Source organism: Physeter macrocephalus, chromosome 1 (genome assembly GCF_002837175.3).
Source record: "Physeter macrocephalus isolate SW-GA chromosome 1, ASM283717v5, whole genome shotgun sequence".
NCBI lineage: Eukaryota > Metazoa > Chordata > Mammalia > Artiodactyla > Physeteridae > Physeter > Physeter macrocephalus.
Window position 1 is genome coordinate 109327580 of NC_041214.2, and position 24005 is coordinate 109351584.

The window sequence follows — 24005 nt, forward strand, 5'->3', positions numbered from 1 at the left end:
GTGGGTTTGTTATATATGGCCTTTATTATGTTGAGGTAAGTTCGCTCTAAGCTTACTTTCTGGAGGGTTTTTATCATAAATTGGTGTTGAATTTTGTCAAAAGCTTTTTCTGCATCTATTGAGATGATCATATGGTTTTTATCCTTCAGTTTATTAATATGATGTATCACATGGATTTATTTGCATATATTAAAGAATCCTTGCATTCCTGGGATAAACCCCACGTGATCATAGTGTATGATCCTTTTAATATGCTGTTGGATTCTGTTTGGTAGTATTTTGTTGAGGATTTTTGCATCTATGTTCATCAGTGTTATTGGCCTGTAGTTTTCTTCCTTTGTGACATCTTTGTCTGGTTTTGGTATCAGGGTGATGGTGACCTTGTAGAATGAGTCTAGGAGTGTACCTCCCTCTGCTTTATTTTGGAAGAATTTGAGAAGGATAGGTGTTAGCTCTCCTCTAAATGTTTGATAGAATTCGCCTGTGTAGTCATCTGGTCCTGGGCTTTTGTTTTTTGAAGATTTTTAATCACAGTTTCAGTTTCAATGCTTGTGATTGGTCTGTTTATATTTTCTGTTTCTTCCTGGTCCAGTCTCAGAAGGTTGTGCTTTTCTAAGAATTTATCAGTTTCTTCCAGGTTGTCCATGTTATTGGCATGTAGTTACTTGCAGTAATCTCTCATCATCCTTTGTATTTCTGCAGTGTCAGTTTTTACTTCTCCTTTTTCATTTCTAATTCTATTGATCTGAGTCTTCTCCCTTTTTCTTGATGAGTCTGGCTAATGGTTTTTCAATTTTGTTTATCTTCTCAAAGAAACTGCTTTTAGTTTTCTTGATCTATGCTATTGTTTTCTTCATTTCTTTTTCATTTATTTCTGATCTGATCTTTATGATTTCTTTCCTTCTGCTAACTTTGGGAGTTTTTTGTACTTTCTCTAATTGCTTTAGGTATAAGTTTAGGTTGTTTATTTGAGATTTTTATTGTTTGTTGAGGTAGGATTGTATTGCTATAAACTTCCCTCTTAGAACAGCTTTTGCTGCACCCCATAGGTTTTGGCTCGTTGTATTTTCATTGTCATTTGGTTCTAGGTATTTTTTGATTTCCTCTTTGATTTCTTCAGTGATCCCTTGGTTATTCCGTACTGTATTGTTTCGCCTCCATGTGTTTGTATTTTTTACAGATTTTTTTTCCTGTAATTGATATCTAGTCTCATAGCATTGTGGTCAGAAAAGATACCTGATATGATTTCAGTTTTGTTAAATTTACCAAGGCTTGATTTGTGACCCAAGATATGATCTATCCTGGAGAATGTTCCATAAGCACTTGAGAATATAGTGTGTTCTGTTGTTTTTCGAAGTAATGTCCTATAAATATCAATTAAGTCCATCTTGTGTAATGTATCATTTAAAGCTTGTCTTTCCTTTTTTATTTTCATTTTGGATGATCTGTCCATTGGTGAAAGTGGGGTTTCAAAGTCCCCTACTATGATTATGTTACTGTCCATTTCCCCTTTTATGGCTGTTAACATTTGCTTGATGTATTGTGGTGCTCCTATGTTGGGTGCATAAATATTTACAATTGTTATATCTTTTTCTTGGATTGATCCCTTTGATCATTATGTAGTGTCCTTCTTTGTCTCTTGTGATAGTCTCTATTTTAAAGTCCAAATTGTCTGATATGAGAATTGGTACTCCAGCTTTCTTTTGATTTCCACTTGAATGGAATATCTTTTTCCATCCTCTCACTTTCAGTCTGTATGTGTCCCTAGGTCTGAATTGGGTCTCTTGTAGACACCATATATATGGGTTTTGTTTTTGTGTCCATTCAGCTAGTCTGTGTCTTTTGGTTGGAGCATTTAATCCATTTACATTTAAGGTAATTATTGATATGTATGTTCCTATTACCATTTTCTTAATTGTTTTGGGTTTGTTTTTGTAGGGCTTTTCCTTGTCTTGTGTTTCCTATCTAGAGAAGTTCCTTTAGCATTTGTTGTAAAACTGGTATGGTGATGCTGAATTCTCTTAACATTTGCTTGTTTGTAAAGGTTTTAATTTCTCCATCTAATCTGAATGAGATCCTTGCTGTGTAGCGTAATCTTAGTTGTAGGTTTTTCCCTTTCATCCCTTTAAATATATGCTGCCACTCCCTTCTGGCTTGCAAATTTTCTGCTGAAAGATCAGCTGATAACCTTATGGGGATTCCCTTTTATGTTATTCATTATTATTCCTTACTGCTTTTAATATTTTTTCTTTTATTTAATTTTTGATAGTTTGATTAATATGTGTTTCTCCTTCGATTTATCCTGTATGGGATGCTCTGTGCTTCCTGGATAGACTGACTAATTTGTTTCCCATATCAGGGAAGTTTTCAACTGTAATGTCTTCAAATATTTTCTCAGTCCCTTTCTTTTTCTCTTTTTCTTCTGGGACCCCTATAGTTTGAATGGTAGTGCATTTAATGTTTTCCCAGAGGTCTCTGAGACTGTCCTCAATTCTTTTCATTCTTTTCTCTTTATTCTGCTCTGCAGTAGTTATTTCCACTCTTTTATCTTCCTCATCAGTTATCCGTTCTTCTGCCTCATTTATTCTGCTGTTGATTCCTTCTAGAGAATTTTTAATTTCACTTATGTGTTTTTCATCATTTTCTATTTGATCTTTACTTCTTCTAGGTCCTTGTTAATCGTTTCTTGTATTTTCTCCATTCTATTTCCAAGATTTTAGATCATCTTTACTATCATTACTCTGAATTCTTTTTCAGTAGACTGCCTGTTTCCTCTTCCTTTGTTTGGTCTGGTGGGTTTTTACCTTACCCCTTCATCAGCTGTGTGTTTCTCTGTCTTCTCATTTTGCTTAACTTACAGTGTTTGGGGTCTCCATTTTGCACGCTGCAGGTTGATAATTCCCATTGTTTTTGGTGTCTGCCTCCAGTGACTAAGTTTGGTTCAGTGGGTTTTGTAGGCTTCCTGGTGGAGGGGACTGTGTTCTGGTGATGAGGCTGGATCTTGTTTTTCTGGTGAGCAGGACTGCGTCCAGTAGTGTGTTTTGAGATGTTTGTGATCTTATTATGATTTTAGGTAACCTGTCTGCTAATAGGTGGGTTTGTGTTCCTGTCTTGCTAGTTGTTTGGCATAGGGTGTCCAGCATTCTAGCTTGCTGGTCGTTGAGTGGAGCTGGGTCTTAGACTTGAGATGGAGATCTCTGCGAGAGCTTCCACTGTTTGATATTATGTGGAAATGGGAGGTCTCTGGTGGGCCAATGTCCTGAACTCGCCTCTCCCACCTCAGAGGCACAGGCCTGACACCCGGCCTGAGCACGAAGACCCTGTCAGCCACACAGCTCAGTAGAAAAGGATGAAGGAAGGAAGGAGGGAAGGAGGGAGGGAGGGATGGAGAGAGGGAGGGAGGAAGGGAAGGATGAAGGGAGGGAGGAAGGAAGGAAGGAAAAAATTAAAAAGTTATTTAAAAATTAAAAATATTAAAAATAAAAAAATTAAATAGTAATTAAAAAATAGAAATAAAAAAAAGAAAGAAGAGAGCAACCAAACCAAAAAACAAATCCACCAATGATAACAAGCCCTAAAAACTATAGTAAAAACAACAACAAAAAAAAAAACAGATAGGCAGAACCCTAGGACAAATGGTAAAAGCAAAGCTATACACAGAAAATCACACAAAGAAGCATATACATGCACACTCAGAAAAAGAGAAAAAGGAAAAATATATGTATATCATTGGTCCCAAAGTCCACCGCCTCAATTTTGAGATGATTTGTTGTCTAGTCAGGTATTCCACAGATGCAGGGTACATCATGTTGACTGTGGAGATTCAATCTGCTCCTGAGGCTGTTGGGAGAGATTTCCCTTTCTCTTCTTTGTTTGCACTTCTCTGGGTGAGCAAACAAGCCTCTAGGGCTGGTGAGTGCTAGTCGGCACTGATCTTCTGTGCTGGAATCTCTCCTCTTTGCCCTCTACACCCCTGTTGCTGCACTCTCTTCTGTGGTTTTGAGCCCCCCCCCCGCCCCCCCCCCACCCGCCACTGCCACCCTCTGTCTCTGCCAGTGAAGGGGATTCCTAGTGTGTGGAAATTTTTCCTCCTTCACAGCTCCCTCCCACAGGTGTGGGTCCTTTCTCTATTCTTTTGTCTCTGTTTTTTCTTTTTTCTGTGCCCTACCCAGGTACATGGGGAGTTTCTTGCCTTTTGGGAAGTCTGATGTCTTCTGCCAGCATTCAGTAGGTGTTCTGTAGGAGTTGTTCCACATGTAGATGTATTTCTGATGTATTTGTGGGAAGGAAGGTGATCTCCACATCTTACTCTCTGCCATCTTGAAGGTCTTCTGTACCTATCTAATAACATCAGAAATCAGATAGTCTAAGTCCTCTAGTTTTTTTCTTCTTATTATGTGAGCTATTCTAATTCATTTAATTTTATATTTCCATAAAAGAGCCAACTTGAATTTTAATAGGAATTTCATTGAATTTATAGATTAATTCTATCAATGGGAATATTGTCATTTTAATAAATTGGGCTTTCAATCTATGTACATGGTGTATCTCTTACTTTATTTAGGTCTTTTCAATGACTATTAGCAATATTTTGTAGTTTTCAATGCACAGGACTTGCATGTTTGTTAAAATTATAAGATTTTCATAATTGGGGAATTTTAAAAATTTACTTACTTCTGCTAATGTATAAAATATTATTACCTAATTAAGTCTGCTCTGTATCCTTATTGAATTACCTATTTAATTACTTATGTTAATTTTTGTATGTTCCTGCAAATTTCCTCTGTAAACAATCATATTTACTGCAAAAAGAATTTTACTTCCTCCTTTCAGAATTTCATGACTTTTATATCTTTTTATTGACATTGCATTAGCAAAAACTTATAGAGCACAGTTTAATAGGAATGGTAAAAAAATAGCCATCTAGACATTTATTCTTGCCTTTTTAAATCAGTTTTTAGGAAAATTATTTAATCATTAATCATTAAATATGATGTTAGCTTTAGGCTTTTTATAGATTCCTTTTATCAAATCAAGGAAATTTTCTTCTATATCTAGTTTTTTTTTTTTATGAGTGACTATTAAAGTTTGTCACATGATTTTCCTGCATCTATTGAAATGAGCATACATTTTTGTTACCATAGTGAACTGCTTTGACTTTTGAATGTTCAGCAACTCTGCAAACTTATAATAAACCCCAATTGATCATGATAGATTACTACTTTGATATATTTGTGAATTAAATTGGCTAAAATTCTGACAAGACTGTTTGCACGTACAATAAATAGGGTTATTGGTCAGTAGTTTTCTTATCTTTGATTTTATATCTTTTGGTTTTATATCTTTGTTTTTATGTCTTTGGTTTTATGTGAGGGTAATGCTGGACTCATAAAATGAAATGGAACCTCTTACATACTTTTCTAATTTCTGAGAGATTTTGCATATAATTGGGATTATTTCTTCCTTAAAATTTTGGTAAAATGCACCAAGGAGATCATTTTGGCCTGGAGTTTTTATTCTGTTTTTTAATGATGAATTCAATTTATTTAATAAACACAGCATTGTTCAGGTGATCTATTTCTTCTTGAGTGAATATTGATGAATTTGTGTCTCTCAAGGTAGGTGTCTACTTAATTAATTTATCAAATTAGTTGGCATTATGTGTTTAAATTTTTTTCTCATATAGGAATTATGCATTTCTTTTTAAATTTATACTGAAGTATTTAATCTTTTTTGTTGATGTTATATATTGGGTTTTCTCTACCATTTTTCTGTTTATTGGTTTTGTATATGAAAGTTATTAATTTTGGTTGCTTATTTAATTTTCTGCAACACTATTAGAAACATTCAGTGATTTCTTTTAAAATCCAGCTATTATACGTGTTTTGCTTCTGAAGTTTTCATGTGATTATTTTTATATTTTTTATTTCTCATGGATATATCTTACCTTTGCCTTCACTGTGAGCATGAATTATTATAACCATACAGTATACAAATAACTATGTAAATACTACATAATAAAATAGCTATTTTAAATTTATGGTTTGGTAATTTCAGCAGCAGTGACATTTCAAGGATTGCATCCATTTATTGTCTTTTCACTTTAGAATGGCTCACATTTCTCTGGCTTTTTGTATGTTGAGTAATTTTGGATTATATTCTGGCCATTGAAAATAGTGTATTTTCTACTAGATTATTTTATGTTGATCCAAACATTATTTACGGTTCATGTTAGCAAACAATTAACTTGGTTGAACTCAAATTGAATATACTCAAGCCTGTAGAGAGCAGTGACTGAGATCATTTAAATTTTTTATGCCACAGTCACCAGATAAATTTTATTTGCACCATATATGTACAGATGGCCCTTATTGGATCAAGGAACTTGAAGATATGTCAGTAAAAATTACCCAAACTAAAATGCGAAAAGGAATAAAAAGTCTAAAAAAAATAGAATTCAAGTGCTGTGGGACAATATTAAATGGAATTCCAGAATGAGAAGAAAGAACTAGGCAAAATAAATATTTGAAGAAATAATGGCCAAGAAATTTCCAAAATTAGTAAAAGGCACTAAATGACTGATACAAGAAGATTAGAAAATATGAAATAGATTTAAAAAAAAAAAAAGAACAAGGCATATCCCATTCAAATTGTTGAAAACCAAACCAAAAGAAACTATTGAAGGCAGCCATGGATGGAGTTGGGGTGGGAAGGCATTTATTACCTGCAAAGAAATAAGGATAAAAATCATAACAGATTTCTTATCAAAGTCTATGCAAGTAAGAAGAAAATGGTGTGACACCTTTGAGTGTTAAAGGAAAAAACAAACAAGCGAGCCTGCCAACCATACCCAGTGAAATATTCTACAAAAGTACAATGGAAATGAAAACTTCCAGACAAACAAAATTGAAATAATTTATTGCCAGCAGACCTACTGTGCAAGAAATATTGCAGAATATCTTCACGCAGAAGGAATACAATTTAGATGTCAGAATTTAGATGAACACAAACACACACACAAATATACACACCATGCACACAGAGTATTGGTAATGGAATGATAAAATAGAATCTATTTTTGTCTTGAAAGTTAACTGTATAAATCAATTTGGAAGAATGCATTGTATGTTTATAGCATGTTTGGAGGTAAAATTTTTGACAACAATAGCATAAAGGAAGGGAGGGAGGAATTGGGAATACACTGTTTTAAGGTCATTGCAAGTGAACTTAGATTATTATATAAGTAAAATCTTACACGACCAGAAACATTTTTTTTTTTAGAGAAGCACATGCTGTCTATAAAAAACCTGCCTAAAATGTAAAATTCAAATGTCTAATGTTTAGAAGAATTTGAGCTAGAATCCATATCTTGAATATATTAGTAAGAAATGCTAGGTAAGAATGTAAATACAAGAGAATCACAAAATAAGGCATTTAAATTATCTTATGTTTTCTTGAATGCTAAAGCCAATATCTCCTTCTAGTCTTATTCTTGAAGAGTATAAATTCCAAGTTTCACAGGGAAGATGGAGTGAAGAGTGGGTTGGTGGTTGGGCAACATGTAAAATAGTAAAAAACAAAACAAAAGTGAGGTAAGGATTAGGATTAAATAATCACTGGAGTCAGAGATGAGTCACAACCAGGATGCTATTCCCTCCACCATCATATATGTACACACATACAAGTTAATTTTTGTTTTTATAAATTTGACTCCAAAAATATTCTAAACATGGATAATCACTTTTTTCAAATATAATTTTAATTTATCTTATGTGCCAAATGACAGAAATATTCTCTTTATGATAAATCAATTAAACAAGCTATGCTATTTCTGAATGTTGCTTACAAACAAACATAAAAACCTCTTATTTTTGTCAGGAGAGGACTTCGAGAGCATTTATCACACTGAGGTTAAGTATCAGTGGTTCTCATAGAAATTATAGGAATCAAGTTCTAGCTTTACAGAGCTAACATTCTCAAATAAGAGTTTTGGTAGGAAATGATATTTTCTTTAGGATGAAGACTTAAAGGAGGAGACACATATCAGAAAAATAAAAATATGTCTATAGTTTTTTAAAGACATATTATAAACAAATAAGCAAAACCCCAATGAAACAGGCATCCCAAGAAGCATTTGGGCTAGCCTGATAAGAGACATCATTATCCAAATCACAGCAGTAATCATGTCATTACAAAGTTAAATTAGAACTCTGAATTGTGTGCAACAAAGTTTTATTAAGAATGGAAAATCGGGGCTTCCCTGGTGGCGCAGTGGTTGCGCGTCCGCCTGCCGATGCAGGGGAACCGGGTTCGCGCCCCGGTCTGGGAGGATCCCACATGCCGTGGAGCGGCTGGGCCCGTGAGCCATGGCCGCTGAGCCTGTGCGTCCAAAAAAGAATGGAAAATCTAGAATCAGAGCATATGTTTTCCAGATGCATCGGTATAAACCTCTATGGACTGCTGCTAAATTCTTTAGGTACTCCTGGGAAAATCTGTAGTTAAATTCAGATGATTTTACCTTAGCACAGTGAAAGTTGTGAATCCATTTGCTGACTTTCTATTTTTTAAATATACATTTTAAATAAATTAATTTCAGGAGCATACATTTAAACAAATCCACAGAATTGTCACTTATTGCTATTTTCAACCATGTTCCATTCACACCTGTAAAAGCATATTTTGAATTTCTCGTTACAGCAATTTTATTTATAAAATTATTGGTGTTACAAAATCTAAAATAATACTACCAGTCTTTACTGCGTTGCTGTTTATACGTTACTGATCCCCATTTCTCTGTACAACTATAACGATTCTAAGAAAATACATGGATAGAAAAATAGATGTATATATTACAATAATTATTTGAAGTTACAGAACTCCCTTCTTCCATAAATCTCAGAATTGATCATACATGTGATTTAAGTCTCAGTGTTTTCCTTTCCACCGTGAAGTGAGCTCAGTAATAATCAGGTATCTTTTCCTTTGCATGCTAAGATGGATCTCTGTGTATATTATTCAGCATTCTAAAACATTTACTGAGGATCTTCTTACAGGCACTGTGCTAGAATTGAGAAGTTTTTAAAAAAAAGCTTAACAGAATGTGCAGATATGAAAAGAGTTTTAGGCATATATTCACAGTGTGAGAAGAAAACAGAAAGCAGTGGTTTTTACACTTTTGAAAGAGAGAGACGGACCCTCCCTTGAGAATCTGAGGACAATTAAAAACCTTTGTGGTTTGTAGTAATCTACATTTACAAGGAAGCCAGAAAGGCAGCATTTATTATTCCTTTATGTTTTCATGAAGATTGTGTTTTAACATGTGTTTTGAATAAGTCAGGCACATGATATAGAATTCAAGTGGACATAAGCTTATACCATGAATATCAAGGTCTCTGCTGTCTGTCAGCTAGCACCCAACTCTCCATCTGAAATAAACTCTCTGTTACTGATTTTTTGGTGAATCCATTGAGAAATATTTTATTTAAATACAAACATATATGAAACTATCCTTTCATTTTTCACACCAATATTTGCTTTCTATACATAGAAACTCGCACCTTGTTTTTTCGCACTAAACAATGTATTTTAGAAGTTATTTCATATCAGTGTATACAGAGTCACCTCCTCCTTTGTAATGCCAGTTTATTATGCTATTGAATGAGGTACCATGATAAATTTAACGGTCCCTCAGTTGATGGGCATATAAATTGTTTCCAAGCACTTGGTGTTATAATTATGCACTAAACATCCTGATACCCTATTTGGAGTGTACTTCTAGGACAAATACCCTAGAGAGTTGTGTGCATTTTAAATTTGATAGATATTGCCAAATTGCCCTACAAAATGTGCTGTCAACTTCCATTCCATAAGTAGTGCAAGAGAGAATCTGTGCCCCAACAAAATATTATATTACATTTTTTTCATTCTTTGCCAATCTGATAGGAGAGAAACCTGTTGCTTTTTGTGGTTAGAATTTTCATGATTTTTTATAAATGTAGCTGAATGTTTTTCATGTTATGACCTTTTTTCTTTTTCATGTTGTGGTATTGGTCTTTTCCTTATTGATTTATGAGAACTTTTAGACCACCATTCATTTGAGACCACAGCATTCCACTTTAGTGCTGCAGATTTTACCTTGTAATTTTTTCAGAGATTTATCAGTAAGTATAGTGGCCATAGAAAAACCCAATAATATTCATGAGCCATGGCTGATTCTTTGTAACATTAAACTTCCTAGTGGGCTTGATTATTGTCAAGTGAACAGTGGAACATTCTTGCCTGCTTGTTTTAGGCTTCATTGATCATAAAATTGTTTTGATCATATTTCTTCTTATTTAGGATAATAGAAATTAATAATGGTATGCAGTAAAATTAGTATGCCTGAGCAAACCTGTTTCTCATGTAAAGTATTGGGTTGAGAGTCCCACATCTCCAGTTAGTTAGGAAGGCAGCTGTCATAAAGTAAATTTTATGCATAAAATATTGGAGCTGATGTAGGATTCTGTATTATCAGTTATATTTCATAAGTTTCTGGGTATCCTCTTTAATGTTCCATTTCAAAACCACTACATCTATTACTTAGTGAAGCATTGTTTATGTTTCCTTTTAGCCCTTAACAAGCCAGGAGCCAACAGGGCAAGGCTCACTAATGTCATAAGATAGAAGAGACAGACCAATTGCAATTTTTCAAAAATATTTTCCTAGTGGTGAAAAATGGAAGAAAAAATTGTATTTCTCCAAACAATCAGGACAGAGTTTACATAAACTTTTTGACAGTGAGAATAAATTTATATAACTTGAGAGAGTTACCATCAACTATTTCTGGATAAAGTAGAACTGCAAATTGGTTGGCATCAATACAAGTGAAAATAAGCTAAACAATACAGATGGCTCATTCTCCCTCCCATCCTACTTTCACAAACAAAACCTTTTGTTCATTTTTTCTGCTGTAATATCTCCATTATCTACTCTTTCTATTCTTAATTCCATTATTTGAGATCACACATTAGTATCTCCTCTCTGGTTTGTGGCAATAATTTCTTTTTTTTTTTTTTAAGATCTTTTTAAATTGAAGTATAGTTGATTTACAATGTTTAAGATATATAGAAAAGTGATTCAGTTATACATATATATTCTTTTTCAGATTCTTTTCCATTATAGGTTATTACAAGGTATTGAATATAGTTCCCTGTGCTATACAGTAGGTCCTTGTTGTTTATCTATTTTATATATAGTAGTGTGTATCTGTTAATCCCAACCTCCTAATTTATCCTTCCCCCCTTTCCCTTTGGTAACCATAAATTTGTTTTCTATGTCTGTGGGTCTATTTCTGTTTGTAAATAAGTTCATTTGTGTCATTTTAGATTCCACATATAAGTGACATCATATGATGTTTTTCTTTGTGTGACTTCAGTTGTATGATAATTTCTAGGTCCATCCATGTTGCTGCAAACAGCATTATTTTTTTTATGACTAATATTCCACTGTATATGTATATATATATATATATATATATATATATCACATCTTCTATATCGTTTAATTTTTTACCCTCCAATTCAGACTTCACATTTCCATTAGAGTTGCTTTTCAAAACTCAGATAAATGAAGGTCCTATTCAAGTCTTTGATTATCCTCCTCCATCCCTCACAAATCTGAACTTATTAGCATGACATTCAAACCCCTCAGTATTTTGGCCATAACTGGATTTTCTCATTAAAATTGACAGTATCTTCCAATCACTCCCGTTAGTACAGGTTTACTAAACTATTTATCATTTCTCAACATATCTTGTATTTTCCTATTTCTGGACCTTTGCTCATTCTGATCTGTCAATCTGGAAGTCCTTTCCCACTCAGTATAGGTGTACTTAAAAATAGCTAAATTTTTTTGATGACTTACTGTCCCAGGAACTACTTTAAGCATTTCACACTCATGTCACCACTGAAAAACATAGGTACTATAACTCTTCACACTTTACAAATGATGAAACTGAAGTATGGAGAGGTTAAGTAGTATGGACTGAAACATAACGCTGAATTTCAAACCTGGCCTTCTTTCTCTAGAGTTGGAACTTGAAAGACTGTGTCTTGATTATCTTTTTATCCTTCACAACATGTTATACATATTTGTACAGTGCAGGTGCTAAATAAATGTTGTTTAAATTGAATGTTTTATTCAGATTATAATTTGGGCTTGAATGATCCAGAAAATTAACCTAATTATCCACTTGAGAATGTCAGTGTTGTCTTGACCCATTTTTCTTGAGAGTGGCTTCTTCCTTTTTTAAAAAAATATTTCTGTTTTGACATTTACAGCGACGGCAGATGCTAATCTCAGAAATCCAAGGACACCACAACATAGCAGTTTAGAGAGCAGTATATGACGACCCCAAATGGTAGCAATTACCTAGAAGTGGCTACAGTTAGTAAAGTGACATGAAATTAAATCTGCTTTCCTTTAAGGGAAACTTATAAAGTAAACGTAAAGAGCCATAATTAAGAAAACTGACGTTAAAAATGTAGAATACATGCAGATTTCAGTTTCTGTTAGTCACAGGAAGTGTGATTAGAAGAAATTGAGAGATGTTATTTTTCCATGTCGTAGACTTTATTTGATAAAGCTAAATTCTCTATTAAATTAATAATTATTTGTATTTAAATCACAAACTAAACTTAATATTAAAAGGAACTGTTCACAGCATTCATAGAATTCATGTCAATTGAGGCCAGATGTAAATTTCAAATACGGACTAAATTTACCCTGCGGAAATGGAAATGGAAAATTAAAAATTAAAATTAAGGTCAATGGAATCTCTTTACCTTTCCCTAACACTTGTAAGATTAAATTTCAGAATTAAAAATGTGTGAAACTTAAATATCCAGGTAGTTTTTACAATACAGTAGAGATTCATTTGGTAGAAAAAATGCATTTTTGCTTGGTACTTTTCTGTTAACCTTTCTGAAATAACTCTTTTGAATGTGATTATTCTTTACAAGAATTTTATCCTGGCCTAAATTTCTTACCTTATACCAGGCTTATATACTGACATTATGCTAAAGTTCCTCAACCTCAGCAGTACTGGCATTATGGACAGGATAACTCTGTTATATGGGGCTGTCCTGTGAACTGTATGATGCTTGGCAGAATCCCTGATCTCTAATTTGTTACTGGAAGAGGGACCCCTTCCAGGGCCCAAGAGTGGGCTCTTGTCTAACACTTGGAAATGAATTGTCCGAGGAAATACATGTACCATCAAAGCAAAACACTTTATTGGGAAGGGGAGGCCAGGCGGAGAGTAGCAGGATAAGGGAACCTAGGAGAACTGTTCTGCCATGTGGTTTGCAGCCTCAGGTTTTATGGTAATGGGATTAGCTTTCCTAGTTGTCTCTGGACAATCATCTTTCTTGTGCCCATATTTGGTCTGACTCAGGTTCCTTCCTGGTGGTGCATGCATCTTGCAGCCAAGATTAATTCTAGTGTGAGGATTTCTTTGAGGCTGGCAAGACATTATTATGCCTGGCCAAGGCAGGCAGTTTCCGTCAGTGGTTCCCCAGCATAGTCAGTAGCTGCCATTAGCACCCTTTAAGCTGTCTAAACCAAAATGTCTCCAAACATTGCCAAGTGTCCTGGGGAGGTAAGGGGAAATTTCCTCCTGTTGAGAACCACTGATTTTTATGTTGGCTTATTGCCCTTAGAATTTTTAGTCATTCCAAAGGATTCCTTAAAGAAAGCATGCTTTCAGGGAAGAAGACTACATTCTCTGCCTTTTTATCATTCCTTTTCTGTATTACTATAAGAGCCTTATCCCTCACCTGCTTTGGTTCCAACACATTTCTCTTATCCAATCTGTCACATGTAGCATATGTAGCAAGGACACAATACCTTCATATAATGCATTATTAACTACACACTCAGACTTTGATGCCACAACTAGGTCTATTTAGATATCATGCTTCATTCCAGGATAGGAAGGAATGGTTGAGCTACATCGCGAGCTCTTGTCTTTCAACATCACGATATCAGGAATTAGTGAAGCAACTCCACCTTTTGAGTTCCTTTCTCTCAAGCATCAGCAACTGTTAATTCTGTTATTTTGGATATTATGCATTAAAGTAATGCAGCAAAAAACTTGACATGAGTTTCTACCTGCTTTTTAGACAGGCTTCTACTACCAGGGGTGATCTCAGCAGGTACATGTGTGGCCAGAGAATAAAGGAAACAGTGAACCACCACTGCCTCCCAGGATATTTTCATTTGATCCAGAGGCAATAGCTGCAGCAACAGAGACCTGCAGATATAAGAATGCATCCTGAATAGCCAACAAACACAGATTATGTGGAGATATCATTCAGGTTTCTTAACACCTTTAATAGCTTCTGTTTGTATTCTTTAAAAAATAAACTCAAAATATATTGTTCAAGTATTCATTTCACTAGTTTGAACTGTTACTGGTTTTCTTTCCTTTTATAGTCTTCATCCCATTTTGCTGTAAAATTGATTTGGCCCTTGGGGTGGGGGAACAGCATGCACAGCAAGTCCTACCAATGCTGAGCACGTAAAATGCTATCAGATCTCCCAGCAAATCAGTGCTGTACAAATGAGGCATTGACATTTCCTTATTTAAACCTCACTCCCTTAGGGAAGGCTCTGTCCCCAGGGTTATTAACTGGGATCTAGATCTAACTACTTCATGGTACCATCTATATCCAGATAGTATAAAAATAGAAATTCCTATATTTTTTAGGTGAACTGTAGGATGAAAACCAATTTCTTTCTTTTTTTTTTTTCCTTTTTAACCCACTTTCAGCCTTTTGTTCTGCAAGGTGATACTGTCTAAGCATAGAAAGCAGGTAGCAATTTATGATAACATGGTAAAAACGTTGAGCCCATACATTTGTCAGAATAGATCTTTTTCCATTTGATAGTTATTATTTGCCTCTTCATTGTGACTTACCCTAACCGCAAATGTAACAATCTAAGATCCTTCTTACTTATTTCTTGCCATTTACTCTTTAGTTTTGATAGAGTTTTAATTTTAATGTAATTCATTTCATAGATAGAAGGAATTCTTAGTATATCTCTGTTTTAAGTTAGTCAATTACAAGTACAAATCAAAAGTTATACTGAAGAGACTAGGCAGCACCAAAGGTTAAGTATACAGATTTTGGAGTCAAAAACGGGAAAGCTAATCCAGTTCTACCACTTCATATTTGTTTGATTTCAGGCAAGTTAACTGCTGTCTTGGAGCTCCATTTTTTTAAAGGCTGAGTCACCATTGCACTACATAACTTTAAACACCACTTTGTTTCATGAGACTTAATCATGAAATATAAATCACATGAGAATGTCAAGCCTTGTTTTTCCTAAAGTCCAATCAGCCTCTCTCCAATATTCTCTGAATCCTCACTTCTATGTATTTCAGTTTTTCCATCTTTCAACAGTAAGAACTGTTGAATGATAATCATTTCTTCTTGTTGCCCAACTCCTATTTCTTAGGAGAATAACTCAGTTTTAACTGTTAAGAATGTATGTTTGCACTCTGTGTATGTGAGTATTCTGTAAAACATTTGTTTGACAAAAAAAAAAAAGAAAAATCAGTTCTGGCAAAGTTTGAAAACAAATCTCTTATGATTTTTCCTGCTAGATTTCTTCAAAACAGTTTAATTTTTTTCTTTTTTTAACCTACAATATTTAGGGTCATGGACAGTAGTTCAGCGTGAGAAATAAATATATGAATAGTTGGTCAAATCTAACAAACTAGAAAACATATCTGACTGAATCATCAAGTAGGTAGAGCAAAAGTAGCAATTTGAAACCAGAGTTTGAATAAATGAGAACCAAGAGCCTACACAGAGGCAATGCCTGACTTAGAGTTTATCTTCCCATAGCTTTCACTTGCTTTCTATGGTATAGTACAGAGGTGGGCCTACTGCAGATAAAAGCATCAATAATAGCCTAAACAAAATTAAGCTCTAAAGGTACTTTGGATCATGAGTATGGAAAATCTGTGCAGGGAAAAATCAGAACATTATTTATAATAAACGTGAATTGTGTTATTATTGTTCAGTTTTTTCTTGTTCTGTTGCTGATTGGACAGGAGAAAATATTGTCTTTCCTTCCACGTTTCTCCAGTGTTCTCTGACCACTACCATGCTCACAACACTTTGACACCAGAGGTGTAGGTGTCTTCCCTGATCCAAGCAATTCTCTGTGGCATCAGCTGGGTATTGTACAATTTCATTCAATTCTGACAGTATCTGACTGGAGATAGCATCAGATCCCACGGGTTAAGGGCTCAGCCCCACAGGACTGCTCCCCACCCCACTTCAGATGCTAATGCAAGTCCAGGTTGTCACCTGTAAATCTGAGGTTTCGATGTCCCTTCCTAGGGTTTGATTAATTTCCTAGAGATGCTCACAGAACTCAGAAAAACACTTACATTTAGCAGTTTATTAAAGGATATGATAAATGATACAGATAAATTATACAGATGAACAGCCAGATGAAAAGATACATAGGGCAAGGTCTGGGAGGGTCCTGAGCACAGGAGATTCTGTCCTGGAGTTGGAGGTGTGTCACCCTGACCAGTACATTGATGTTTTCACTAACCTAGAAGCTCTCATAATCCCATACTATAGGATTTTATGGAGGCTTTGTCATGTAGACATAATCAATTATTAACACCATTTTCAACCTCTTTCCCCTCTCAGGAGAATTGGGGGTGCAGCTGAAAATTTCAAGCTTCTAATCATGACTTGGCCTTTCTGATGACCAGCCCCATCCAGGAGCTATCCAAGAGTCCACCCAGAGTCACCTCATTAGAACAAAAGATGTTCCTAAGGCTATTATCCCTTAGGAATTTACAAGGATTTTAAGAACTCTATGCCTGGAATAAGGGCAAAGACTACACATATATTTCTTATTATATATCACAGTCATTCCCTTATCTTATAACATGGATTCCTTATAGTAAAACAATCTTAAAAGTAAAAGATACTGACACATTACTAGAATACCATTCAGGGGTTAATATACTGTCTAGTCCATCATCATATCATATGAAAATGTCTCCCATGGCAAGGCCACAGGTGTTTACAGGCTCCCATTTGATCCTGTCAAGTTTCAAAAGCAGCAATGGTGTCAGAAATATATGCCTTCATTTTTTCAGGCATCTGGTATAATCCAGCCAAGAGACAGTATCATCCCTTGCTTTGAGTCTCTTTTGAGGTATTAATGCAATATGAAATTTCCCTCATTACATAACCCAACTATTTATTCCTTTACCTAGAGCTACTATTTTTCCTTACCTCTTTTTATACCCCAAATTTTCCACCTTTGGAAGGGACATTAGGCCCAGCCACTGAGCAGGTCTGGATTGCATGCAGCAATACTAGTCTAGCAAATCCCTCCCCATCACTGATCATTGTGATTTTTGTATGTGGCGTAAGAGTTATATATGCTTATTTTCCAGCTATCTTCACAAGAAATAGTGAGATAGACAAGTGCACAACTGTAATACAGGGCATGTCAGTCAAAATGGAGAAATGTTACAATTTTAGCCATTTAGGAATTTGGCAAAGTAAACACAGCTACCATACCCATCTAATATCCAGACAGGGAATAATTTTAGAACTGAAGCAGATAACTCATTCTCTCTGAGGCAGTGGTTCTTGCCTCTGGCTATATTTTAGAATCACCTGGGGTCGGGGGAGTTGTTCAGAAATACTGACCTCTGCGCCTTACTCTGAACCAAATTAGTCTAATATCCCAGATGGTATCTGGACATTGGTATTTTTTAAATACTTTCCAGGTGATTCATGTGCAGCCAGTTTTGAGAATTACTCGTGTAGGAAATTTATGTGCTGAATTTTTCTAGTATGAATGAAGGTGTACTGATTTAATTTAAGTTTAAGCAATTATTTGGTTAATTGCACTTTAATGAACACAGTTGCTGTGTTCATTTTGCTTTGTACTTAAGCAATCTGTTGAAATTCCCATGACCTCGGTATTTTTGTGAATCAACTCTGCTTTTTTTTTTTTTTTTTTTTGTGGTATGCGGGCCTCCCTCTGTTGTGGCCTCTCCCGTTGTGGAGCACAGGCTCCGGATGCGCAGGCTCAGCGGCCATGGCATGTGGGATCCTCCCAGACCGGGGCGCGAACCCGATTCCCCTGCATCGGCAGGCGGACGCGCAACCACTGCGCCACCAGGGAAGCCCCAACTCTGCTTTTTAACAATACTGTTTTGCTATATCTATCTCCACTCTCACTTATGCAAAGTTGTGTCTACATTCTGTTAAATTTCAGCCATTGCCATTTTAAGAGGCTCAAACTCTAATGTTCTTCAACTGTACTACTTGCTGTGATCCAAATCACTTTTAACTTCTGTATTTTTCTCTTTCCATTTCCCTTCCAACTTGCCATCTTTTAGGCTACAAGAGGAGGATTATTTGGTGCTAAAATGAAATTCCAGTTTATCATTGTAGCTAAGCGAAAAGTAAATTAGTGTATAATTTGGTTTTTGACATTTCCACTTTATTGCAGAGAAGCACGTGAATTCAATTAAATGCAGTTATGCCAAATATCTAACTAATGTACTTCTCAGGAATTATTTTGTACACACACTAATGTATAAGCAGTGTGGCCTGCAGGAGTCATTTGGTTCTATATGCAGCAAGATCTCCAGGTCACAGTAAGCAGCTTTATGACTTGTTAAAATATTCTTCAAAAATTTGTAGTGGTATTTCAATTGTAAAACATAACATTACTGTGTAATTATTGACAGCTTCAGGGTGTACTTTTTTCAGAATCATTAGAATTATTCTGTGGCATTAGAACAACACTAGTGTTTTTTTTTAACTTTTGTTAAAACTGATTTAATCAGACCACAACAGAAACAGATACAAGCTGATATAAAATATGAAAATAATTTGTTGTATTTAAATTGCACTCCTTTACCTAAAAGTACAGAGCAATTTTTACATGCAGTATTATGTTATAAATCCTCACATCATTCCTCCAAGGAAAGGACTCATTATTTTTCTAATTTGACAAGTGGAGGTTAAATTGAAGTTTTAAGTGACACACCTACGGGAATGCAAAGTGTCCTTGGTGGAGTCAGCCAGCTCTGTTAGCCTTTTAGAGCAATATTTTCTCTTTTTCCGTGTGCTATTCCACTTGAGCAATATAATCAGTTCATGAGCCCCACTATGTTCTAGCAAAATTCTAGTAATGAGGACAGATACAGCAGAAAACAATACAGCAAATATACAAGCACACAAAGGTTGACAGAACCATTTTTTTGTAACAGCTCTAAACTGGAACCAAACCAATTTGTGAATAGATAAATTTCAGTTTATTCATACCATGGAATATTATTCAGCAATAAATAGAAATTAAATATTAATGTGCACAATCATAGATGGATTTCAAAAACATTATATTAACTGAATAAATTAAATACAAATGAATACTCTGCATGATTCCATTTGTAAGAAATTCTGGAGGTGCAGAACTGTGACAGAAAGCAGATTGGGGGTTACTCAGGGCAAGATGTGGGGGGAAGGGGATTGATGTAAAGGGTGTGAGGAAATCTTTTAGACTGATAGAGCTGTTCTCTTTATTGAGAGTGGTGGTGCCAACATGTATAAAATTATGAAAAAACTTACAATTAATTTTATTGTAGGTAATAGCTTAATAAAAATTTATGAACTTGTATTTGCATGAAGTTGTTCATAATATCTATTTATTATGTTTTCAAGGTATGTAGTATCCATAGTGTTTCCAGATTTAATTTGTTGTTGATTCCATAATCTTCCCTCTATCTCCGTCTCTCACTTTCCACCTTTTTCTTTTCTAATTAATCTCTTCAAAAGTTTTCTGTTTGATAGTCTGTTCCAAGAGCCAAATTTTTCAATTTTTGATCTTACCTATTATGTGTGATTTCTGGATCATTGCTCCTGTGGTTATTATTTCCTTGCTTCTAGAGCTTTTGGGTTATTTTGATATTTTTACCTAATGTATTGTGATAGATGATTAGCTCCATATTTCTTCTCCAGTATATGTATTTTTTTTTTTTTTTTTTTTTGTATGCGGGCCTCCCTCTGCTGCGGCCTTTCCCGTTGCGGAGGACAGGCTCCGGACGCGCAGGCTCAGCGGCCATGGCTCACGGGCCCAGCCACTCCGCGGCATGTGGGATCCTCCCAGACCGGGGCGCGAACCCAGTTCCCCTGCATCGGCAGGCGGACGCGCAACCGCTGCGCCACCAGGGAAGCCCTGTAGTATTTTTATTACAGTTTAATTCAATATATTTTGATGTGTCATGGTCAGAATTTTTAGTAAAATATTGAAATAAGGCAATAAGAGAATATGCTGGTGTTTTCCCACCTATATCATCACATCAAACAAGCTTATATCAAACTCCTCCTCAACACAGTTTTTTAGAAGTCAGGTTTATTGAGGTGCAGTTGAAGTACAATAACATACACTCTTTTTAAGTGCACAATTCAATGAATTTTTTAAGTGTATAGTTATGTAACTACCACAGATCAAGATGAACATTTCCATCATTCCAAAGTGGTTCCTGGTGCCCCTTTGCTGTCCATACCATACCACACATTGTCAACCATGGATCTATTTCCCGTGATTTTTGCCTTTTCCAGAATGTTGTTTAAATAGAAGTGTATAGTATGTAGCCCTTTTTCTTGGTCTTTTTTCTGTTTATGATATTTGTCCATAAGTTTGCATGTTCATTTTATGTATATGCAGTGTTCCATTAAATAGATATACTGCAATTTGCTTATACATTTACCAGATAATGGGCATTGGATCATTTCCAGTTTGGAAATTTACAATAGAGTATAAATAAAGCTGATATAAATACAAGTCTTTGTATAAAGATATGTTTTCATTTCTCATGGGTGAATACTTACGAATTAAGAATAACTGGGTTATATGGGAGATATGTGTTTAATTTTTTAAGAAACTGCTAAACAGTTTTCTGAAGCATTTGTACCACGTTGCATTCATGCTAGCGTGTCCAAAAGTTCCACTTGCTTACCTACTCCTCAGTATTTGTATTGTCCGTCTTTTTATTTTAGCCATTCTAGTAAGCATGTAGCAATATTCTATTGATTTAATTTGCATTGTCTTAACGAAGAAAGGTGTTAAGCATTTGTTCATGTGCTTATTTGTCATTCAAGCATCTTCTTTGAGGCCTATACATTCAAAGCCTTTGCACCTTTTCTATTGAGTTGTTTATATTTGGTTATTTTTATTATTATTGTCAAGAGTTCTTTATATTTTCTGATGTCAAGTCTTTGTTGTATTTTTTAAATATTTCCTTCCTGTCTGTGGGTTGTCTTTTCATTTTCTTGAGTGTTTTTGAAGACAGAAACTTTTTATTTTTAAGGAGTTATATCTTCAATTTCTTCTTCTGTGGTTCCTGCATCTTCTGATCTGTTTGTTGCCCAACTCAATATCTCCAAGGTTTTCTAATAGTTTATTCTAGAAATTCTATAGTTTTAGTCTTTATTTAAGGTGTGAGATAAAGTTCAAGATGGAAGGAGCTTTCTCTGTTCTCTTTCAGCTCCAGTTCTGAGGCAGGCCTTATGCACTTTAGATTCCAGAGCATGGTTTCATCAGCCTTTCCACCTACCCTCCCCGGCAACACCCCCACGCCACGTCCTAGCCCAAAGTAGTGAAAATCAGCTTTGTGTAATTTAGAAATCTTAGGCAGGAACACTTGGGGGTTTCTGACCAACCCACAATAGCGTATGCCTTTTGCTTTTATTCCCCATACCCAGAAGCAGTGGGTCCCTACTTCTCCAAGAGCTTGCAGCTTTGACTTCCTATAAGGGAAAGGTCCAGGAATTGATCTCGTATTAGTCAAGGTTTTCCAGAGAAACTAAACCAAAATGACTCCATATATATATATATATATATACATATATATATATATATATGTATATATATATATATATATGTATATATATATGTATATATGGAGAGAGAGAGAGAGAAGGATTTATTATAAGAATTGGCTTGTGAGAGATTACGGAGACTGAGAATTCCCAGCATCCGCAGTTGACAAGGTGGAGACTCAAGAGAGCTCATGGTGTATCTCCAGCCCAAGTCCAGAGGCCTAAGAATCAGGTAAGCTGATAGTTTAAGTTCCAGTCTAAGTCTGGAAAGTCTCCAAAGCTAGGAGAAGACCAGTCTGAAGAGAGAGAGAGCATATTCTCCCTCACTCAACTTTTGTACTATTCAGACCTTCAACCAACAGATTATATGAGGCCCACACACATTAAGGAAGGCAATCTGCTTTACTCACTGTAACAATTCAAATGTTAATCTCATCCAGAAACACCCTCACAGACACACCCAGAATAATGTTTAACAAAGTATCGGGGCACCTCATGGCCTAGTCAAGTTGACACAGCAAATCAGCAATCGCAGGGTAACATTTGGTTTCTTTGTGCCAGAAGATGGATCTGTCATTTCTCTTGCCCTTCTCTCTCTGTTTTTTTATAAGCACCATGCAGAAGGCAATGGAAAAGAGCTGGAGAGTATGAATTTCTTTCGCATCAGCCTTCAAAACATGTTAAACATTTAGCAAATTTCTTCTTACTTGCTTTTGTGGTGCTCTCATCTTCTTCTGTCAAAGATGAAAATATGTGGAGCTAAAGTTCTGCTTCAACTAAGTGCATAGAAAAATGAAACTATTGGTATGTCCCATCTGTCTTTGGAGGACTTCTCACTCATTTTCAATTTAGTTTACCTTGTCAACTTGCCCTTTGATGGGCTGTTGATTTTGCAAACTCTTCATAGCTTGTTAGGCTATGAGTGATATTCTCCTGTGGGTTTCTGTACACTTAGTTGAAGCAGAACTTTAGCTCCACATATTTTTCCCAGTTTTATTGAGGTATATTTGACACATAAAAGTTGTACTATATATTCAAGGTGTACAATATGATGTTTTGCTACATGTATACTTTGCAAAATAATTACCAAAATCAGGTTAATTAGAAGATCCATCACCTTACATAGTGGTCTTTTTGTGTATGTGTGGTGAGAACACTTAAGATCAATTCTCTTAGCAAATTTCAGGTATACAATACAGTATTATTAACTATAGTAACTGGACTGTATATTGGATCTCCAGAACTTATTCATTTCATAAAATTGAATCTTGTGCTCTTTAACCAACATCTCCCTATTTCCTCCATTCCACAGACCCTGGAAACCACCAGTCTACTTTCTGCTTTTCTGAGTTTGACTTTTTCAGTTTGCACATATAAGTGAGATCATGCAGTTGGTGTATTTCTGTGAGTGGCTTACTTCACTTAGTATAATGTCCTCCAGTTTCATTCATGTTTCACAAATGTCAGAATATCCGTCTTTTTCAGTCTGAAATTTTGAGGTATAGTCTGCTGAGGTATCATGTCTTTGAAGAAGACACAAATAAATAGAAAGATATTCCATGCTCAGAGATTGGAAGAATTAATATTGTCAAATGGTCTATCCTACTCTAAGTGTTTACAGATTCAATGCAATTTCTATCAAAATTCCAGTGTTGTTTTTCACAGAAAAAATAAATTTGTACAGAACAACAAAAGACCCCAAATAGTCAAAACAGTCTTTGGAAATAAAAACAAATCTGAAGGCATCACAATTCTTGATTTCTAACTAAATTACAAAACTAAAATAATTCAAGCAGTATAGTATTGGCAGAAAAACAGGCACATGGATCAACAGAACAGAATAGAGACAATAACAATAAGCCCACACATATATGGTCAAATAATTTACAACAAAGGAGCCAGAATATATAATGGGGATAGGGTTGTCTCTTCAATAAATGGTGTTGGGAAAATGGATAGCTACATGCAAAAGAATGAAACTGTACTCCTATCTTACAGCATATACAAAAATCAACTCATAATCGATTAAAGACATAAATTTAAGACTTAAACTATAAAACTCCTAGAAGAAACCATAGTGAGTAA